Here is a 20,206-nt window from a genome sequence, read left to right as displayed (position 1 = left end):
ATAGGGCCTGAGTTTATTGCACTATGCTACTTTCTGGCAGGACCCCTTGAGGACCATTGCCATCTGGTGCAGGTTAGATAGTCCACTCTGTCCCCACCTTTGTGCTGGGTTGAGTAGAAACTTGGCACAGCAGAGAATCTAGCCTTAAATTTATTACATCTTTTGTATTTCTATTTTATTTACAACTTTGCTGTGATGAACAGTTTTATGATTTACAGACAATGACAAAAAACCAGTTGGTAAAAATATGAAGGACACACTGTATGCCTCAGACCAATGGAATTTAGCTTGTCTGGCCTGAGCCACACAACTTGTGAAACAGTTGCAGCCTGTGGCTGCCTCAGACATCTGGGCAATCTCCAAGAACTTATAGTTGAGCTCTCATTAGAGATGGGCTCTGAAAAGATGCATACAAAATGCCTCCTCTGATTTGTTGATCTTCGACAGTTTCACACCGTTGGTGCTTCCAGAGTAAGTGAAAACCTAATATTTGTATCGGTAGAGAAATTATATATGTGTGTGTGTTGTGTATATAATATAAAAATAAAAACTGGCATATTTTTCAGTATTTTTCCAAGGATAAAAAATAACTTGGGGTTAAAAGAACATCTAGATCCATCCGAGAGGAGAAAAGTGTTCTGGTTCAGATTAGACACCAGAAGGACAATGATCAGAATCGGGGAAAAAGAGGTGGTTGAATTGTGTAGTTCTTATCATTTCATTTCCACTGAAAATGTTGCTGTCACATAGAGGAATTGATTTATGGTCAGACACATTTTTCTCCACTACTTCTAGTTGGCTGCCCTGTTGCATCATTCCTTCCTCTGAAACAAGCACATATGCAGATGTGGATTACTACTCAGGCAAAGCCAATGCGAGCTATCCGAGCTACTATTGCTCTCTGGACAGCCGGCTTCTCAGCCTGGCTCAGCTGGTGAGGTGTATTATCTCAACAGCATGCTCAACTTATATTCTCTTACTGGACCTGACACTGTTTACGTAATCAGTCTGGCTTGCTTTCAAACCATTTTCTGTCATTTAATATTCATTGAATTAGAAGGTTAAGAAAATCTTAATTGATTGAATTGACATTTGAAGTGCTGTAGGCAAACGATATTCTCCTTCTCCCTAATGCATATATAGCATTAAGTCACAGGCTTTGTGTGTGTGTGTGTGTGTGCGTGCGCACGCCCGTGTGTGTTATGGTTGCCACCTCTGAGGTGCAAACAAAAACCAGGACGTCTAGAATGAGCCTGAGCCCATAAAATTGGAGAGTTGGCAGTGTGTAGTGAGCATCCTTACGGATTTTCAGAGAGAGCTACCTCCGAAAAGGAATGAGCCTTGGAAAACCCGGATAGTTTGCAACCCTAGAGAGTGAGGAAAATGGTACTGAAAACATAAGTTGCAAACAGAGGGGAGGAGCAACAAATGTGCTAATATTTTAGAATATGTTTTCAAGGGAAGTTCAAAAACACAGATGGTTTTGAGGTGGAGCAGGGAGTGCTACCCACAAATGAGTTAGACACTTTGGTGAATCCAGCTTAGAGAGACGTCTTGAGCCTTATCGCTATTTCTCCAAACAAAACAAGAATGAGAGGCTTGAATAGACATAATGAAAACCTCATCTCATGTCTAGTGTGTTACTTTGGTTAAGGTAGTATTGAGAATGTTTTTTTTGGTTATTGCCTATCATCTAAACCAGGGATTCCCAAACTGTGGCACATGAGCTTGTTGAAAGTGATATACAAAAAAACTCGAGTCTTTTGGTTTCAAATGAATTGTTGTATGTGCTGCAGGATGCCAGAAAATGCCCGAGAAGCAAAATGTGCTCTCCTGGCTGCATTCAAGCATCATGATGAATAACGCTTTCCGATTATGCCAGCTTACTAGTTTTATTTAGTCGTGTATTGTGCATTGTAGCTGTGCAGATGGACGCTGTACTAATCTAGTGCACAGCTAGCTGGCTTTCTGTAAAGCCTAGCCTTCAGTTTGTGTTGAGACACACAACTCGAGGCAAACTCACAAAGTTCCATATTGCATAATGAGAACTCCCCTTGTCCCAAAAGACATAGCAAGCAGGGTTGGTTCAGAACGACTGCAAAACCTGCAGCTTCCGGGATCCCGGAGATCAATGGGCCCCATATAGAAAGTGCTCCCTCTGCACTACAGGGCTGTGAGGCAGGGGGTGCCTTCCTTTCTGTATTCTCAGGGAAGTTGGGGGTGTGAATGGCTGGTTGAGTCCCGTAGATAAAAGCCTGTCTATAGCACTTAAGAAATGTCTTCACTGCAATCAGAGATGTGATTGCAGCATATGTAGACATACCCACTCTAGCTTTGATTTAGCTCGCTTGAATAACAATACCAGTGGAGCTGTGTCAGCAGGGGTGGAAGCACAGCCTTGCTGTTCAAGAACGTAACCGGGGTTATCAAGCCAGTGCCGCCACCCATGCTGTTGTGGCTTCACTGTTTGTTAATAAATCTAGCTTGGATATGTTAACAGGTGCTGCAGTCACACCTCTCAATGTAGACAAAACCCTAAGAGTCACCAGGCTCTTCAGCAGCAGTGCAACTGACTGGCTGCAATTTGAGCCTCCTCCTAGCACGGGAAGCCACTGTACAGTTTGCGCAGCATTCCAGGCACCCAGGAGCCCTGGATCAAAGCTGCTCTCTACCCTCAACCCCTTGAGCCCTCCCTGCCAATAATGATACTCTTTTTAGTTTTCTCTGAAAGCTACTCGAAATGTTCTGATTTTTTTTTACAGTATTTAACTTTTGTAAAAACTTAAAATGAAATTTGGCTCATGTTCAACGATAATTCAGATAAGAATTAGCAGGAGCTTTGTATTTAAATTAGACAAGTTAAAAAGGAAGCCACTGAATGTAGCTTAATCACATACCAAAAAATATCAAGACATTATTTATGACATTGTTTCTTGTATTTTGAGTAACACAAAAGACAAAATAATAGTGGCTGGTTTATTGGGGGTGAGGGTGGGCGGGAGGTTTGTTTGGCAGCACAGTCTAAAAACCTGATGTTTTAAAATATGTTATAATTGAATGTTTTAAACTTCGTTTCTCCAGGCATTTGTTTTGCTATAAAGTCCCGAAATACTTAAGCCTATAAGGCCTAAAATAAATGTGCAGAAAAAGGAGAGATTTTCATGTAGTATTTCAAACATCTAAGTTTTAAGAAGACAGTATGTGAACCAATAAAGTTTGGGAACCACTGATGTAGACCTTTTTTCCAATGGCTTATTAAGGTATACAGAATTTATCAATTAAACTATCCATATTTGTGTAAAGAACACGACTGGAAACATACAATGTAATTGATGTGTGCAACTTGTCTCATTACCATTTTAATGCTAAGAAAAGTGGCAAAACTGGGGCTTCTAAAGCAGGGGCAGTAAAGTTACTCTTTGGGTAGGTCCTCTGATTTTTGGAAGACTATACAATTGCAATAATTGTATTCGCTTTCTAAATATGTATTAGTTCTATGTGTTCTCTCTGCTCACATCAGCTTCCGATTTAGAAATTCAGCTCCATTCCCTTTCTGTAGTTAGTTCGCCAGATGGAGGAGAAACAAGGATTTGATATATGGCATTTATTCTATATTCTGGGGTTTTACATTTGTCTTAGCAATAACTTTACATGCAAAAACTTGCATAAACGTAATAGATATTTACAGGACAATGACTGTGTTGTGGGGCAAATACACTCCATCTCCCTTTAGGGCGGGGAAAAGGTGTTATAACCTCTTAGTTAAGTCTATCAGACTACCCTCAACCTCAAGGCAGTAAGGCCCAGTGGCCAATGTCTATAAAGTTAATATGGCTGTCCTTTCCTTCAGAGTAGTATAGCCTAGTGGGCAGAGTCAATATGATCACCCTTTCCTTCAGGGCAGTATGAGCTAGTAGCCAAAGTCAGTATTGCTGCCTTCCTCAGCAGGGCTGTGTGGCCTGATGGCCAGAGTCAATATGGGCTGCCCTCCTCAGTGGGCTGCGTCATCTGGTGGACAGTTGCGGGAGTGAGCCGCTACCTACTAATGGGTGGTGGCGGTTTACGGGGACCCAGGCCCTCCCTACTCCACTCCAGTTCAGGGCCTTGTCATTGGCAAGTGTGTTCGCCACTGAGTCAGCAGGGATCCGACTGAAACATGCTGATTCAATGCCTGGTTCTCTAACCAGTCCACTATCTAGTTCCCCTCGGCCACTTCCTGCTGTATCTGTCAATGCCATGATCTGGGCATCTTCAGGGTCTCCAAGTTCCTTGTCCCATACTTCTGTTGGTGGCTCCAACCTCCCTGGGGTGTCCACAGGTACTTGGTATCTGCCTGGGTCCCGGCACCTCCGGCTTCCACAGTCTGGGGCTTCAGCCACTCTCGGGCTGGAGCCTGCAACATACGTCCTTTCTCCTCGGCGACCAGCCTAGATTGAGCTGAGCTGCTCCCTTTTATACTGCATGCCCAGCAAAGGGGTGTGGCTTCCTCTGCTCAGAGTGTGGGGTTAACCCCTGCCAATCCAGTGTGGGGCAACTGCACCCTGTGTCACACTGTTGTAATGTGAAAACCTATGGGGTAAAGTTAATTTTACATAGATTGTTATTTTTCAGAACAGCAGCAATGTCTGTTAAACATGGCATTACTGACATGAGCCAACAAACTCACTACTAACGGAAAAGATCCAAAAGGGTCACCGAGCCTTAGTTTTATTTGTGCTAGTGAAATGCAATAAATCTCCCTTAAGAAGAGCTATGTCTTATGTATTCTGCTATAGAAAATTCAATTTGAGCTGTGTTAAGAGTACTCTGTAATGATCTCAGTAACATGCATGATTACCAAGATAGAACAATAAGCCTAATTCTGCTCACATTAGTTTTAACCTCTTTGTTACTTCCTTACCTTAAGTAAAGTTAATCCTGAGTATTTGGTTTATTTATGAAATATCTAAAACTGAAAGCTTTGAAAATGTCAAAACTACTTAAAAAAATTCTATCTACATTATTGTAGTTGCTTGATTTGTCTCTAACTATAGAGAAACAAAGTGCGTGGCTGCTGAATTATTAGACACACAAGGTGGGTGAGGTAATATGTTTTATTGGACCAACTTCTGTTGGTGAAAGAGACCAAGCTTACACAGAGGTCTTCATCAGTTCATATCCTGGGACCAACAGGGGTACAACAACACTGCAAACAATGCTGAATTGTTTATCAGCTTAAATGCAGTTTTTGAAATTCTCTTAATGTATTCAGGTGATTTGATTGTATTCAACCCTCTTTTTCTGCATGTGGCTCACATTAACGTTGGTGGAGTTGTTTTGCAGGTTGATCAAGAGAAGAAGAAACTACTAAATGTGTCAGTCTAATATAGGGCAGTGTTCTGATCTCTAATATATGTGAGGGCCTCCATTTAAATCAATGAGAATTGTGCACATCTGAGAATATAACACGCTGAGGAGGCTGTAAGGTTTGGGGTGGGAGAGGCCCAGCTGTGAACCCTTTGCCCGGGGACCCACTGGCCTGGTGCTGACAGCCTGCGCTATTAGCCGGGCACAGAGTTCACAGCTGGGCCTCTCCCACCCCAAACCTGACAGCCTCAGCTGTCATCCGGATGGCGGGCTCACAGCTTGCCCCCTTCCCCACCCCCACACACACAACCGGCACCAGTGTTGACAGATGGGCTTACAGCTCACAGCTGTGAGCCCCAGTGCCTGATTGAGAGCGCGGGCTGTCAACACCGGGACGAGGGAGTTCCCAGCGGTGAGCCCTGTGTCCAGCTGATGCTGGGCTCCACCTGTCAGTGTCCCACAATGCCCCACTTCAGTCAGAGGACATGCACCACTGACAGAAGATGCATAGTGTGGACGTGAGCCACCGCTTTAGTCATGCAGTGGCTGTATGTCAACTTCAGTCGACTTAATTTTGTAGTGTCTACAGCCCTCTATGTTACAAAGTAGGCCTGCACTTCCCTCTACTAATATTTTGGGAGTTTTACACTCTGAAAGACATTCTGTCTGTCTCTGGTTGGAACACTTTCAGACATTACTAGGTGGGAATGATGGTGAAAATGCAGGCTGATGATCAGATGTGTGCATAACTGATAAAAAGTACTGGGCATAAATGGAACCAGTTATTAGTCACAAAAGCACAATCTCCAGTAACACTTATGTGAAGTAGGGATAGATTCTGTTCGCTCACTTTTTCAAAAATAATAAAAATGAAGCTTAACAGTCAAAAATAAAGAAACTGGATGGAGCTAAGAGGAAATTTTGGCAGAAGATGAGAGGAAAATACAGTAAAACTATCTAGCATCTTAAGTTTAATTTGGTATTAGGATCAAAATAAAATATTTCCTAATTAGGAGTTTATTATCTTAAATGAATTGGAAAGTTCAATATTAGCAAATTTCGATTAAGAAAACACAACAAAACCCTAGCATAAGAAATCTGTAAGAGCCTAATGTAATATTAATACATGGACTGATAGTAACAAAAGGTTTAACAACAAATACATTCGCTATGATTTGTTTCAAATAATAGAACATCTGCATTCAAAAAGGTGATAAATACGTCGAACGGGGATTTCTACTCTGGCCTGGATATCTATACAGCAGCCATAGGGCCAATGAGGCAGCAAGATATCTGCCTTTTTGTAAAAAATGTCAGACATCCTGGTAATTGCTGGTATAGCCATAGTATTTGGAGGTGGGATGGTGGTGGGAGGGGAGGGAGCTGAAGGAGGCTAGTAAGGGCTCTCCTGCCTGGGCTTGGTGAGAGAAGGGGATAGCCTCTTTTTCTAGACAGGTTGAGGCAGCATGACTGATGGGCAATGCAGAGAGGTGAATTAGATCATGCTAGAGCTCCAGCGGATGTGGGGGTCATGGATGGGTAGCTAAGTGATGTTGAGAATAATTGGGAAGTGTGGGGAGTGGAGGAGAATGGACTAGGCCAAACTGTAAGGTCTCCAGGTGGTCCTGTATGGTAGTGACTTCTAGAGAAGCTGTTTCTCCTATAACTAGACCAGAACATATAAGGGAGCTGTTGACCACCTCGATGAGGTCGGGACAGGCTTGACCCATGTCGGAATCTGATGTTGCCACGTTAATTCTAGGTCCATAAAGTTACCAGATGCTCCCATATCCACTAGGGCTTCCAGATGGATTTCCACCATGGCCAGATGTCTTAAGCAGAAAGGGAACTGAAGGTGAATAGGGTGAAGTGCCGCCATTGAGGCAAACCTGCAGCCAAACCAGAGCTGCTCTCTCAGCTGCATTAACTTACTCTTCCCACAGAACCCTCAGTGCCTCAGCGTTCAAGCATGCGGAAGCATATTATCCCTGAAGAGAGCCTGAGTCAGATGACCTCCAGGCTCAGGTATTTCCCCAGCCCCACTGGAGCTGCAGATCAGTCCGTGCCTGCCCAGGAATCCTCTTGCTGCCTTACAACCTATCACATTTCTTGACTCCTAGCCTGCTCCTGATCCAGTTACTGATCTGCTCCAGCCTTGCCTTTGACTCCTTACCTCCTCGGACTCTGATCGGCTGGCTTCAACCTTTGGCCTGTGTCTGGACTCTGGCTACGGTACTGACGTGGCTTTTTTGCAGACTCTGATCTCAGTTCTGACCCCAGCCTGTTCCCAGGTCTCAATTACAGCACTACGCTCGGCTAAGTCCCAGCCCTATGTCCGGCTTCGACCTCTGCTCCAACTGGTAGCCCTGACTACTGGGAGGCAGTGCCTGTCTGTTGGACACTAGAACAATAGGACTTATACCATTCCCAAGGGGTACCTTCATTCAAGGTTGGGGCCTGGAATTTCCCAGCTGGGAGATGGATGGACCTTTTGATGGGCAGCCTGAGACAGTGACCAATTCCACCACAGTAAAGGCACAAGCCTGCCAAGTGTTGTCCGTTCTTGTCTCCATTGGAAAGGCAGGGCCAGATGGTGCCGAGTTGCATGAGCTCTGGTTGTTGCATGAGGTCAATGGGGGTCTGGGTCTGGGCAGGTCTGACTGGGGAGGGTCAGGACACTGCTGTCTTTTCCTGAGGACATTTCTGTAATCGGCTGAATTATTCCTTTGATTCATTTGATTATATTTGTATTTGTACAATGATTGACAAAATAAAGAAAAACTTAAATATTCACAGGTGACTGGTTTCTTATATTCTAAAAGTGGGGAGAAAGCTACTTCATAGTCACTTGCACGTGTTATGCTCCAAGTTGGAACATTTAAAAATGTCTGATTCATTCTGTAGCTAGTTGCCAAGTATTTCTCCTGTTTAAGACAAAGCAGGAAATTATCCATGTTGTTATTGCTGCGCTGCTGAATCAGCTAAATGAATCAACTGTTAGTTTGAAATAAGGCCAGAGCTGAGCTGCCTTTTAGAATGTCTCAGCTGCCCTGTGTTCACCATTTACACTGAAATATGCCGTTAACTCTCCTGATACCAACACACACATGCACCCCTGAACCGAGATGTTAAACTGCTTGATGTATTTTGGCTATGGGAGAAATAAGTTTGTCAAACTGGAGTTTGTTGATTCTTCCTTTTTTAATGTTATAACTCTAGATAAACCCAACTTTTAGAATCTACCAGTATCTGCTTGAATAAAATATTTTATTGCTATTTATCTCCTAGAATGATGCTTTGCATACACATAAGATGATGCCCCAGATTCATCCTGGGGTCTAGACCAGCTTCCATCTCTATGTTAAGGGTTTTCCATTATAACCACTGCCATAGCATCTAAATGGTTTCCTGGTAATCTGAATAGTGAGGTCCAAAGTAGATTTAATGGAATACTGGGTGTTTGCTTTTCATCTTTTTCAAATTCTGGGGGTTTTTTGAGTATATTGGTTTTAAATAGAAAATGTAGCCTTCTAGTTTTGATAGAAAAGTTGTATCATAAAAGGATGGGCCTTTATCATGTTCTAAAATTGACCAGACATTTTAGTTTAATTGAATAATCTCTGGTAGCTCATTCTACAGCCAAACTCTCTCTAGTGAGAACACTTTTTCTTGCTCTCAGATGCTTTGCCCTAGTTTCATTGGCTGCATTTTCCTGAAGGAGAAGGGGTCATGGACAGAAAAACAGTCATTAATGCAGCTGGATCCTGATTAATTGATGGCTCTGAAAATAGGGACCCAAACCCCTTAAACTTGACAATGAATAATACTGAGACCCAGCAGAGAGTGCAGAGCCATGGGGTTGCTGAGGCTTGTTCCTGTGAGGAGGAGTCAGGCTGGCAGTTTGCACAAATTGGAACCTCTTGAATTGCTTCTACATTGAGCGCTAAATAAGCCGAATTACAACAATCCAATCTGGGGATGACAAATGAGTGGATCGCTGTAGCCATAACCTCACTGAGTCTACTGACAAGGATGTGGGTCTTTGTGAAGGGGATAATATTGGAGAAGGGAAGTCAGGAGGTTGGGGGAAGGATGGCTTTGGATATTGTGTTGCTAAAGGCGTTACGGAACAACATTCTCTGAAAACCTTGCCTTAGATTATTTTAAGTAATTGATGAGTACAGTTGCAATAACAATTGATAGTAAACAAATTTACTCTTAACATATTGGAAGGGTAAAGAACATCATACATAAGAAAATCTTAAATTGTGTTGTTCAGATTATTTTCTGCTGCTTTTTGCATTGTGTATTTCAAGTTCTTAATTCAAAATGATTTTTTTTATTTGAGTCACAAAGGCAACATTAGAAAGGCAAACTAGGCAGTGTTTGAGTACGTGAATAAATAGGCAGTAGTGAACTCATCCACAAAGAAGCATAATCTTTCATCTAGCCAAAAACAGCATACCTGGCTATGAGACAAAAAGAGTATGGGGGGACTCACGTGATTAGTGCTACTGGTTAATATCGAACACTATTGAGGAAATAAAATAAGTGGGGCAGCCAGGAAAGTAAAAACCTTTGCTTGTAAATGAGAAAGAGTGAGTTTTTACAATTAGCTTTTGATTTTTTCCTTTACTTTGAGACCTGTCTTTATTATATGCTACATAATGGTTGCTGTGGTATTATTATTATTTGTATTATTGTAGCATCTAGGAGCCCTAGTCATGGGCCGGGATCCTGTTGCACTAGGGGCTCTGTACAAAGACAGAACAAAAGAATGGTTCATGCCCCAAAGATCTTACAATCTAAGTACAAGACAAGAGACAACAGATGGATACAGACAGATGGGGAATTACAAAGAAAGACAATATCAGTCAGTGGGATAGGCAGTGGTATCAGTGCACCTGTGACCAAACCATTGTCAAGTTTTTTTGTAGGCATCATGGCAAAGGGGTGTTCGAAGGAGAATATTGAGGTAGCTCTGCAGATCCTTACAGGGGATGACTCTCACACAAAGGTGCTAGTTTGAAAATTGAACAATTGTGTAGTAGAGGCTGGCATTATTGACCGATCTGAGGTGGGGTTGACATTTCAGTACTGAATGAGAGATGATGGGTAGGGTAGGTTTAGGCGAGGAAGGATCTTAAAATTGAAGAGGAAAAGCTTAGGTTTGATATGATAGAGAAGGAGGACCCAGTGGAGGATTCATAGAGCGCTGACGTTGTCAAAGCGACGAACTAGGAGAATGTTCTTTGCAGCAACATTCTGAATGGTTACAAGCAGTGCAGGATTACAGTTGTCAGTGCAAGAGAACAGGATGTTGCAGTAATTGAGATGCGAGATGATGAAAGCCTGGATGAGAGTTTTGTCTGTGTGGATGGATACAGGAGGCTGTATCTGAGAGATGGTATGCAGAAGGAATTTGCAAGATTTAGAAATAGCCGTGATGTGTAAGGATTTAGATTTTTGAGTTGAAGGTGGTGCCTAGGTTATGGCCCTGACTGATAGGCAGGATGATGGTGTTGAACAAAGATGTTGGGGTGAAGATTGCACTCTGTTCCAGCCATATTGAGCTTGCCCTGGCAGCTGAACATTCCTGAAGAGATGTCAGAGAAACAGGCTGAGATTTTAATTTGCACAGAAGGACCGGTCTGGAATAGTGAGGCAGATCTGCAAGTCGCCAGCATAGAGATGATAGTTAAATTTGTGTTTGCAAATGAGAGTACCCTGAAATAAAGTATAGAAAAGAAGGGGAGCCAAGGACAGAGCCAATAAAAGTTGGAGGGAGGATGAGGAGGATCTGCCAAAGGACATGCTGAAGGAGCAATTAGAGAAATAAGAAGAGAACCGGGAAAGATGAATGCATCTGTAGTAAGTGGCTCATGCGGTGTTGGATGGTGATCTAATTTTACATCTGATCTGAAGACCACAGGGGAACTGAGATAAAAATATTTGTATTTCAACACCAGTCAGTCACTCTTGGACACTAACCGGGCATAGCGGTGATGAAAGGCAGAATTAAAGCTACACTCTAATCAGGGCAGTGAGTTTCCATATTTAAGGTTTTCATCTTTTGTAAGTCTCCAGAGTGTGCTCATTTTGAGGGAGAAGAGATGGATATGGAAACCAGGTAAAACTTCTCTTGTACTATTTAATGTGGACTGCATGACATCTTTATTTTGTATGGGAAACAAAGGGTAGTAGATGTAAAGTGTGTGTGTGCGGAGCAGGGAGTTGTATATATTTATATAAGGAGAATAGCTCCGAGGTATTTCATTAATGATTCTCTGGAATATAAGCAGCTGAAGGAATTATGCCATTTTATAAAAGATGCCTTTCTGTATTGATTACCACCTTTTCCCCCTACACTCTATAAATGGATGATATGCATCAGGTCTGCAAGTGAAGTATGTACTACAGCAGGGGTGGCCAACCTGAGCCTGAGAAGGAGCCAGAATTTACCAATGTACATTGCCCAAAAGCCACAGTAATGCATCAGCAGACTCTCATCAGCTCTCTTCCCCACTCCCACCCCCCACTCCCAGCGCCTCCCACCCACTGGCAGCTCCGCCGATCAGCACCTCCTCTCCCTCCCACACCTCCCAATCAGCCGTTTCGTGGTGTGCAGGAGGCTCTGGGTGGGAGGGGGGAGGAGCGAGCGCACGGCAGGCTCAGGGGAAGTGCGGGAGGGAGTGGGGGCAGGGCCTGTGGCAGAGCCAGGGGTTGAACAGTGAACACCCCCTGGTACATTGGAAAGTTGGCTCCTGTAGCTCCAGCCCTGGAGTCGGTGCCTATACAAGGAGCCACATATTAACTTCTGAAGAGCTGCATGTGGCTCCGGAGCCACAGGTTGGCCATCCCTATTCTACAGTGATGCATGTGCCTTTTGGACTGATTTATACTGTATCAAAAAGGTTAAAGGGCCACAAACAATATTTTGTAATAGATTCTGTGCTGTGTTTTGCTCCGCTTCCCGCTGCTGCCGGTGAGGGCCTGTCAGGGGGCAGGGTGTGTGGGTAGGGGTCAGAGTAGTCAGGGGACAGGGAGCAGGAGGGTTGGGTAAGGGGTGGGTCCCTGGGGGTGATTAGGGATGGAGGTCTCTGGAGGGGGCGGTCAGGGAACAAGGAACGGGGGGGGGGGGGGGGCAAAGCAAAGTTTGATATAATGCGGTCTCACCTATAACGCAGTGAGATTTTTTGTCTCCCGAGGACCGCGTTATATCGGGGTAGAGCTGTATTTACAGGTATCTTGTTGTTTTTCTTTCTTTTTTTTTGCCAAGCGCATAGAGTTGAATTTGCGTAAGTTAAATGCGTGTTTGATGCAACTCACCTGTATGGCTACCTCGCCCTAACATGTTATGTCTGTATAATAATGTCTGTTCTTGCAGCTTTGAAAAATTGTAAAGTTGTATAATTACATAATTTTATTGGATATCGTATTGAATGTGAGGTATTTGTTAACATATACGATCTATAAGTTTATCTTTTTTAGTATCTGTTTCTTAAAATGAAAAAAAATATTAACCACAAAAAATTACACTCCAAATATAAATTTTCTTCTTACCGGAGTCACCCTTAAGGGCCACAGGTTAGACATCACTGGTGTACTATGTACATGGAGTTCTGTAAGTAAGATGCAGATAGTCTATCAAGAAGTAATTGTGCAAGCAAGTTTAGGTGGTGAATTTATTCTGCCCTGGACATTTCAGCTTGAGGACGGATTTAAAATTACATGAACTCTCTTGTATGTTTGGGACTTAGTTGATATAAAAATATGCTCATTTGGAATAATATAGTTAGCGTTTTTTGAGGTTTAGTGTGGATAAACTACAGTAGTCAGTAGCTGATACATAGGGCAGGAAGCTTAACAGTGTCAACAAACAACACTGACAGTGTACAGAGTCATCAGATTCTCAGGTGATGGTATCACTAGCTCATGCATTAGGTAAACATGTTCATTGTTTGTTTAGGAGTTTGCTGGATTAACAAACCAAATGGATATTGTTACTATAATTTTCATACTGCTAAAATGTTATTCTCTATAATAAATCTCCAAAATCTGGAAACTGAAAAGTTTCCTTGCAAAACTTTTTCTCCTGTAATGTGTGAACCCTGGTTTGTTACTTTTGGGTTGCACATGAGAGCTGGGCTGCTGCTTGAATTGATATTTCTTTTAAAGATAAACATTGAAGCATTTATTTTAAGAAACAAAATGAAACAGAATATCCCAAAATACAATTAAGTGGACTTTGCAAACAGATATGGTATAAGGAAAGAAACTAGGTGAAATGTTGGGAGTTTTTTCAGTGTGTTTAAGCAGATTTGATGCCAGAATTGGATTAATTGGATTCTTTTCTGTTTTCTTAAGTAGCAGTGATGAAACATAAATGACTAGAATATGTTATACTGAAAATCTTTGCTCTCTTGGTTACTGTATATTGATATATTTCAGACAAATGCCAATAAAAATGGGTAAACAATAGAACAGTACTGATCCTGAAAAAAAATCCTCTTGTGCTGGTTTCTCTTACTAATTAAAATGTTCAAATAGTTTAAAAGTTACTGTATTGTAATCCCTTCCTGTTTGGCCAGAGAATTTCCTCTTAATTCCCTTAAACAAAACAATTTATGTGAGGGAAAACATACTCCTTCCTTCCCTTCCGCCCACGTGCACCAATGTACCCACCTATAAACACTCTCCCTCGTATCATGGGGAGGCGACATGCGCCAACAACCAATCATTTCTTGTTTATTCATGGCTAAGGCTAAGATTTTTGTCATGGGTATTTTTAGTAAAAGTCATGGGCAGGTCATGGGTAATAAACAAAAATTCATAGCCCGTGACCTCTCCATGACTTTTATTATATAAATATCTCTGACTAAAACTTAGCAGCTCCTGGGTGTTGCTGCTCTGGGAAGCCTGGGGGCGGATGGCTAGCCCCTGCACTGGCTGCGGGGGCTGACTGCCCCCAGCCACCCCTACTCCGAGGCCCCGGGGACTGCTGCTTGGGCGCTCCCCAGGGCCAGCCACCCCAGGACCCCTGCTTGGGTGCTTCCCCCAGACCAGCTGCCCAAACAGCGGCCAGTGCAACTGGCCTTGGTGCTGCCCCTAGGACAGCTGCTTGGGCTCTCCCTGGGACTGCCCCCGGGACTGCTGCTCGGGCGCTCCCCGGGGCCAGCTGCCCCAGGACTGCCTGAGCAGCGGCCAGTGGGGCTAGCCTCAGAACTGCTCCAGCAGCGGCCAGTGCAGCTGGCTGTGGGGCGCTCAATGCTCTGGCGGCCCTGGGATCAGCCACACTGGACATTGCAGCTGTGAAAGTCATAGAAAGTCATGGAATCATGACTTTCGTGACCTCCTTGACAGAATCGCAGCCTTATTCATGGCATATGGCTGCTTCTCCCTCTCTTCGAGCTGTACAGCAAGAGCTACGTAAATTCTAGAATTGTGCTAGGGTTGGAGTAGCTCCTTTAAGTTGCATTTTGGAGGGGTAGGATGAACAAATTCAGTGTAGGGAGCCATTTTAGATGGAAAATAACTCATCTGCATGAGTTACTCTCAGCCTGAGTATCTATGCAATTCTGGGATATGTGTGGGGAGGAGAAAAGGCCCTGTGAGCAGATCAAGCTGTCACTAGCAGCTACCATCCCCATCCCTAGTGTTTGAGGGCTTATATGACCCAGAAGGCTATAAATACTTTAGTTTGGTGATAGTGCCTCTAGAGCCGAGGACATTTTACTGACTGCTGAACTACGAAGGGCATAGTACTTTTTAATATAAAGTTAGTTGTGTGTTTAGAATTTGGTGTTAGGTATAAGATAGCATTCTGTAAATGACTGGGTCTTAATAATGAAATACGTCAGTGAGGGAAATATGAAGGTCAATTCCTTCACCACCTCTAAAATCAACAGGTTTGTATTATTTTGCTCAAAGTTACACAGTTTTCTTTGTAGCACAAAGATTAGGCTGTGCAACTTAAGTGTGGAAAAATGATTTGATATGGTCTAATGGCCGTAAACTATATATCTGAAGTTTTATAGACGTTCCACTTCAATGAAATTAAAAAAAAAATCTTGTATGAAGCTCTGAATTCAAGGTACGAATGCGTCAATCCTAGCTTTCCATATTCCTTCTTTCCCTTATAACCAAATGGGAATAATCTGAAAAGTTCATAAAGATGGAGAAGGAAGAGTTTGCTAAAGAAATCTAGTGAGAGAGAATCAGTGCTTAAAGTGTGCATAGAATCATAAGACTGGAAGGGACCTCGAGAGGTCATCTAGTCCAGTCCCCTGCACTGATGGCAGGACTAAGTATTATCTAGACCATTCCTGACAGGTGTTTGTCTAACCTGCTCTTAAAAATCTCCAGTGAAGGGATAGAGATTCCACAACCTCCCTAGGCAAAGTATTCCAGTGCTTAATCACCCTGACAGTTAGGAAGTTTTTCCTAATATCCAACCTGGTGAGTGGTCCACAAGAAGTTACAGACCAAGCCAAAAAAAAAGAGAAGAGAAAAGTTCAGATTAAATTGAGCCAGGTCGCTAAGTGGTTCACTTTAATCAGTGTTTTACCAAAGCTGCTGTTCCTAGATTATAATACTCCCCCCCGCCGCTTTCTTTAACCACTAGAGCGAATAATATACAGGATACTGAACAATAAAAGATAAGAGAGTGATTCTGACAAATAGGGAGGAACTGGTTGAAAATTTCCCCCAAAAGTGGAAATGAGATCACTTTATGAAGGATAAATATGTATGAAAATATAAAATATAAAAAACCCTGCAATCCTGTAGGACAAAATTGGAAAGACCAAGGTACAAATTAGATTGAACTAGCTAGGGACATACAAGGTAACAAGAAAATAGTTTACAAATACCTGAGGAGCAAGACCAAAGCTGGGGTCAGCCCATTATTTAATGAGGTAGGAAAGACAGTAACAGAAGTTACAGTAATGATTTAAGTGTTAAGTGCCTTGTTTGTTTTATTTTTCACCAAAAAAAGTTGGCAGTGATCGGACGGCTAACATAGTGAACGTCTGTATAGATGGGGTAGGATCTGAGGCTAAAATATGGATATAACAAGTTAAAGATTACTTAGACAAGTTAGAAGTCTTCATGTCGGAAGGCCCTGACTAAATACATCCTAGAATATTTAAGTAGTTGGCCAAAGAGATCTCAGAGCCATTAGTGATTATCTTTGAGAACACGTGGAGGACAGGAAACAACCCGGAGGACTGGAAAAGGACAAATATAGTACCTATCTATAAAGAGGGGAATAAGGACAATTCAGGAAATTATAGACCAGTCATCTTAATTTTAGAACCCAGAAAGCTTATGGAGCAAATAAACAATCAATTTGTAATCACCTACACGATAAGGTGATAAGTAACAATCCCATGGATTTGCCAAGAACAAATCACATCAAATGAACCTAATATCCTTCTTTGACAGGGTAACAAGCCTTGTGGATAGAGGGGAAGCAGCAGATGTGATATGACTTTAGTAAGACTTTTGATACTGTATCACATGAACTTCTCATAAGCAAATTAGGGAAACATAGCCTAGACAAACCTACTGTAAAGTGGGTGCACAACTGGTTGGAAAACTGTACTCAAAGTAACCATCCGATCAATGGTTCACAGTCAAGCTGGACAGTCATATTGTGTGGAGTCCCGCTGGACAGGCATATTGAGTGGATCTGTCTTAGGTCCAGTTCTGTTCAATATCTTCCAAAATTATTTGGATAATGACAGAGAGAATATACTCATAAAGTTTGCAGGTGATAGCTGGGAGGGGTTGCAAGCACTCTGGAGGACAGGATTAGAATTCAAAGTGATCTTAACAAACTAGAGAAATAGTCTGAAATAAATAGGGTGGAATTCAATAAGGACAAATGCCAAAGTACTATACTTAGGAAGGAATAATCAGTTGCACAAATACAAAACAGGAAATGACTGCCTAGGAAGAAGTACTGGAGAAAAGGATCTGGATTTATGGTGGATCAGAAATTAAATGAGAGTGCAACTCTGAGGCAAAAAAGCAAACATCACTCTGGGGTATATTGGTAGGAGTGTTGTAAGCAGACATGAGAAGTAATTCTTCCTTTCTACTCAGCCCTGATAAGATCTCAACTGGAGTACTGTGTCCGGTTCTGGGCACCACACTTTGGGAAAGATGTGGATAAATAGGAGAAAGTCCAGAGGAGAGCAACAAAAATGATTAAAGAAAACATGACCTACGAGGAAAGAGCAGGGGAAAAAAATGGTTTGTTTAGTCTGGAGAAGAGAACACTGAGTAGGGACATAACAGTCTTCATGTACTTAAAAGGTGTTATAAATGGAGGATGAGGACAGGGCAAGAAGTATTGGGTTTAAATTGTAGCAAGGGAGATTCAGGTTAGACATCAGGAAAAATTTCCTAACTGTACGACTAGTTAAGTGTTGGCACAAATTATCCAGGGAGATTGTGGAATCTTCGTCATTGGATTTTTTTATGAACAGTTTAGACAAACACCTGTCAGGGATGGTTTAGGTAATGCTTAGTCCTGCCTCAGTGCAGGGGACTGAAATAGATAACCTATCTAGGTCCCTTCCAGTCCTGCATTTCGATGATTTGACAATTTCCCCCCTAGTTTTAATGCCATTAATTGGACAAAAGAATCATACTAGGGACATTTTAAAGAAAATGTATTGACACTAAGAAAACGTGAAATTATTCTTTCATGGTGATAAATAAAAACTGTACAGTGCTAACTCTAATTTCCTGTTTCTAAAACTGGTTTAAATTTGAATGTTTTTTTTCCTAGATACAATGTCTACTTTTTTCAAAATCAATTGCTTTTTTTATATAAGGACCTAAATGACAAGATACTTTAACCACTATTCTAATTAGGTCATTCAGACTTTCATTAGTTTCATTGTCTGATTTAAATTTAATCTGATACCTATTGTGCATTTGCATGATCTCACCAGATAAAATAGCCTCATATTCTGTTTGAAATAGACAACAGAATAATCATTTTAACTATGAATACCTTACCTGGGTCTCACTGGATTCCTGCCAAAACCTCAAGACTGTTATCAAGAGCTCTCTTCCAATTATTTGGAATAAAAGTAAATCTAGGATTAAACTGTCTGTTTAGCAGCACGTAACAGTGACATCGAGGGGATTCGGTTGGCCATTTATAATATTAGATTCTATAATATTGCCTCTTTGACAGTAAGCCTCTTTTTATGTTTCTTCCTCTTTAGCAGCTGTTAAATTAGGTTTATTCTATTGTGGATTTCGAAGGTCATAGTTTTAATGTTTTTGCTTGTTAGCTGTGTGACTGAAATATTATTTGTGAAGTGTGAGCAAATACATCTTCTTTCTTGCTGAAGGGATGTGTGTGTTGAATTCCCTCTCAACCAAGAGTAAATGTCAAGACTACTGTTCACTATTTCAGACAGTGAGTCTGGATACTTCATTGGGTTGGTATGAGTGGAGGATTGGCTATATTCCATACTGTGTCACAAGAATTTTTTTCCTCCTTTTTCACATGAGCAGCCATATACCCATGGTAACTTTGAACCACTCATGATAGTTCCCACAGCTTTGTTCATGAAAAGAGACTGTTAAGAAAAGCAGCAGAGTTGGGAAAGAGTACCGAGTCCTATTTATAAGCTGGTTGTGCATTAATATCCAGTGTTCTCTGCTTCTAATAGAGCATTCCGTCTCAGGAGCTGAAAGTGCTTTGTAAATATTGATAAATTAATCGTGACAACACCTGGTGAGGTAGATGGGTTTAATTCTTTTTTTAACACGTGTCCAAGGTCAAATGAAGAACTGAATCAGAGCTAGGGATTCATAGATTCTAAGGCCAGAAGGAACTATTGTGATCATCTGTCTGACCTCCTATATAGCACAGAGTGTAGAACTTCCCCAAAATAATTCCTAGGGCATCTCTTTTAGAAAAAAAAAATATATCCAATCTTGAACCTAGATCACCTGGGGTCATGTCCTGTGCCTTATCTGCAAGATTAAATTGCCCTTTCTTAACACAAGACATGGTGTGCCATTAGCAGTCAGTGTTTTCCCAGTCTAGGTGATTTGAATAAAGTTTTGTTTTTTTTTTAAATTAGTAATATCCTATATGGGTTGCTGATGCAGCTTGAACCCAGAACCTTGAGATCTATAGCACAGACCACTAGCACTCGAGCTAAAGGATTAAGTCCAGTAGATGGTGGTAGTAGTGCTGTTACCTGTTGGGCTACTCACTAGAGGTGGACATAACACACATTTTGTCAAATTTTTAATGAGAATTTTAGAGTGGGAACTTTTTATAAGCAATTTTTAAGAAGCATATTAAAATTATTATGTACTATTCATATTACTGTTGCACCTGGGAGCCCTTGTCGTGGTTTAGGGCCCTGTTGTGCTAGTCATTGTACAAACACAGAACAAAAATGGGACGTGTTCAAAATCTATTTGTTCAGAATTCATATTTACATTATTTTAAATGCATTTATGAAGCTGGGAATCCTCCTCACTGCCTTAAATTGTTTTGGGTTGTTTTTTTTTTGTTTTTTTTTAAGGTTTTGATCTCAGTTATTGGTGAGCACTCATACTCCAGTTGTTCCTGTTTTGTCTAGTGAGGGAGAAAAAGCTCCCTTCCTTTCCTTACTGTGACAGAAAGCTGTTTTGTCATACCTGCTCATTTATGATCTAGCAGACATTTTACAGTTTGACTGTACCATCAAAATACCTTGGACCAGCGGGTTCTTATGAATGTGATCAAGCAGTATCCTATCCAGTTTCAGACTGTTCCACCTCTCTCCCCTCCCCTCTTCAGAGACTGTTATCACAAGATATTTTTCAAACAAAAAGT

At 41.8% G+C, this 20,206-nt stretch overlaps 1 protein-coding gene and 1 long non-coding RNA gene across 3 annotated transcripts in view; both read left to right on the top strand.

Annotated features, from left to right (window-relative positions):
• Window positions 1–20,206, top strand: part of LOC125631626 (ubiquitin-conjugating enzyme E2 E2) — a 334,645-nt gene that overhangs the window by 99,429 nt on the left and 215,010 nt on the right. The gene's annotated exons all lie outside the window — the stretch shown is intronic.
• LOC142071163 (uncharacterized) lies at window positions 7,107–8,139 on the top strand. The gene is made up of 2 exons (XR_012667195.1): window positions 7,107–7,201; window positions 7,290–8,139. It is a non-coding gene; the product is annotated as an uncharacterized LOC142071163 (long non-coding RNA).

The sequence above is a fragment of the Caretta caretta genome, chromosome 2 (genome assembly GCF_965140235.1).
Source record: "Caretta caretta isolate rCarCar2 chromosome 2, rCarCar1.hap1, whole genome shotgun sequence".
NCBI classification, from domain to species: Eukaryota; Metazoa; Chordata; order Testudines; family Cheloniidae; genus Caretta; species Caretta caretta.
This window is presented reverse-complemented; position numbering and strand designations above follow the sequence as displayed.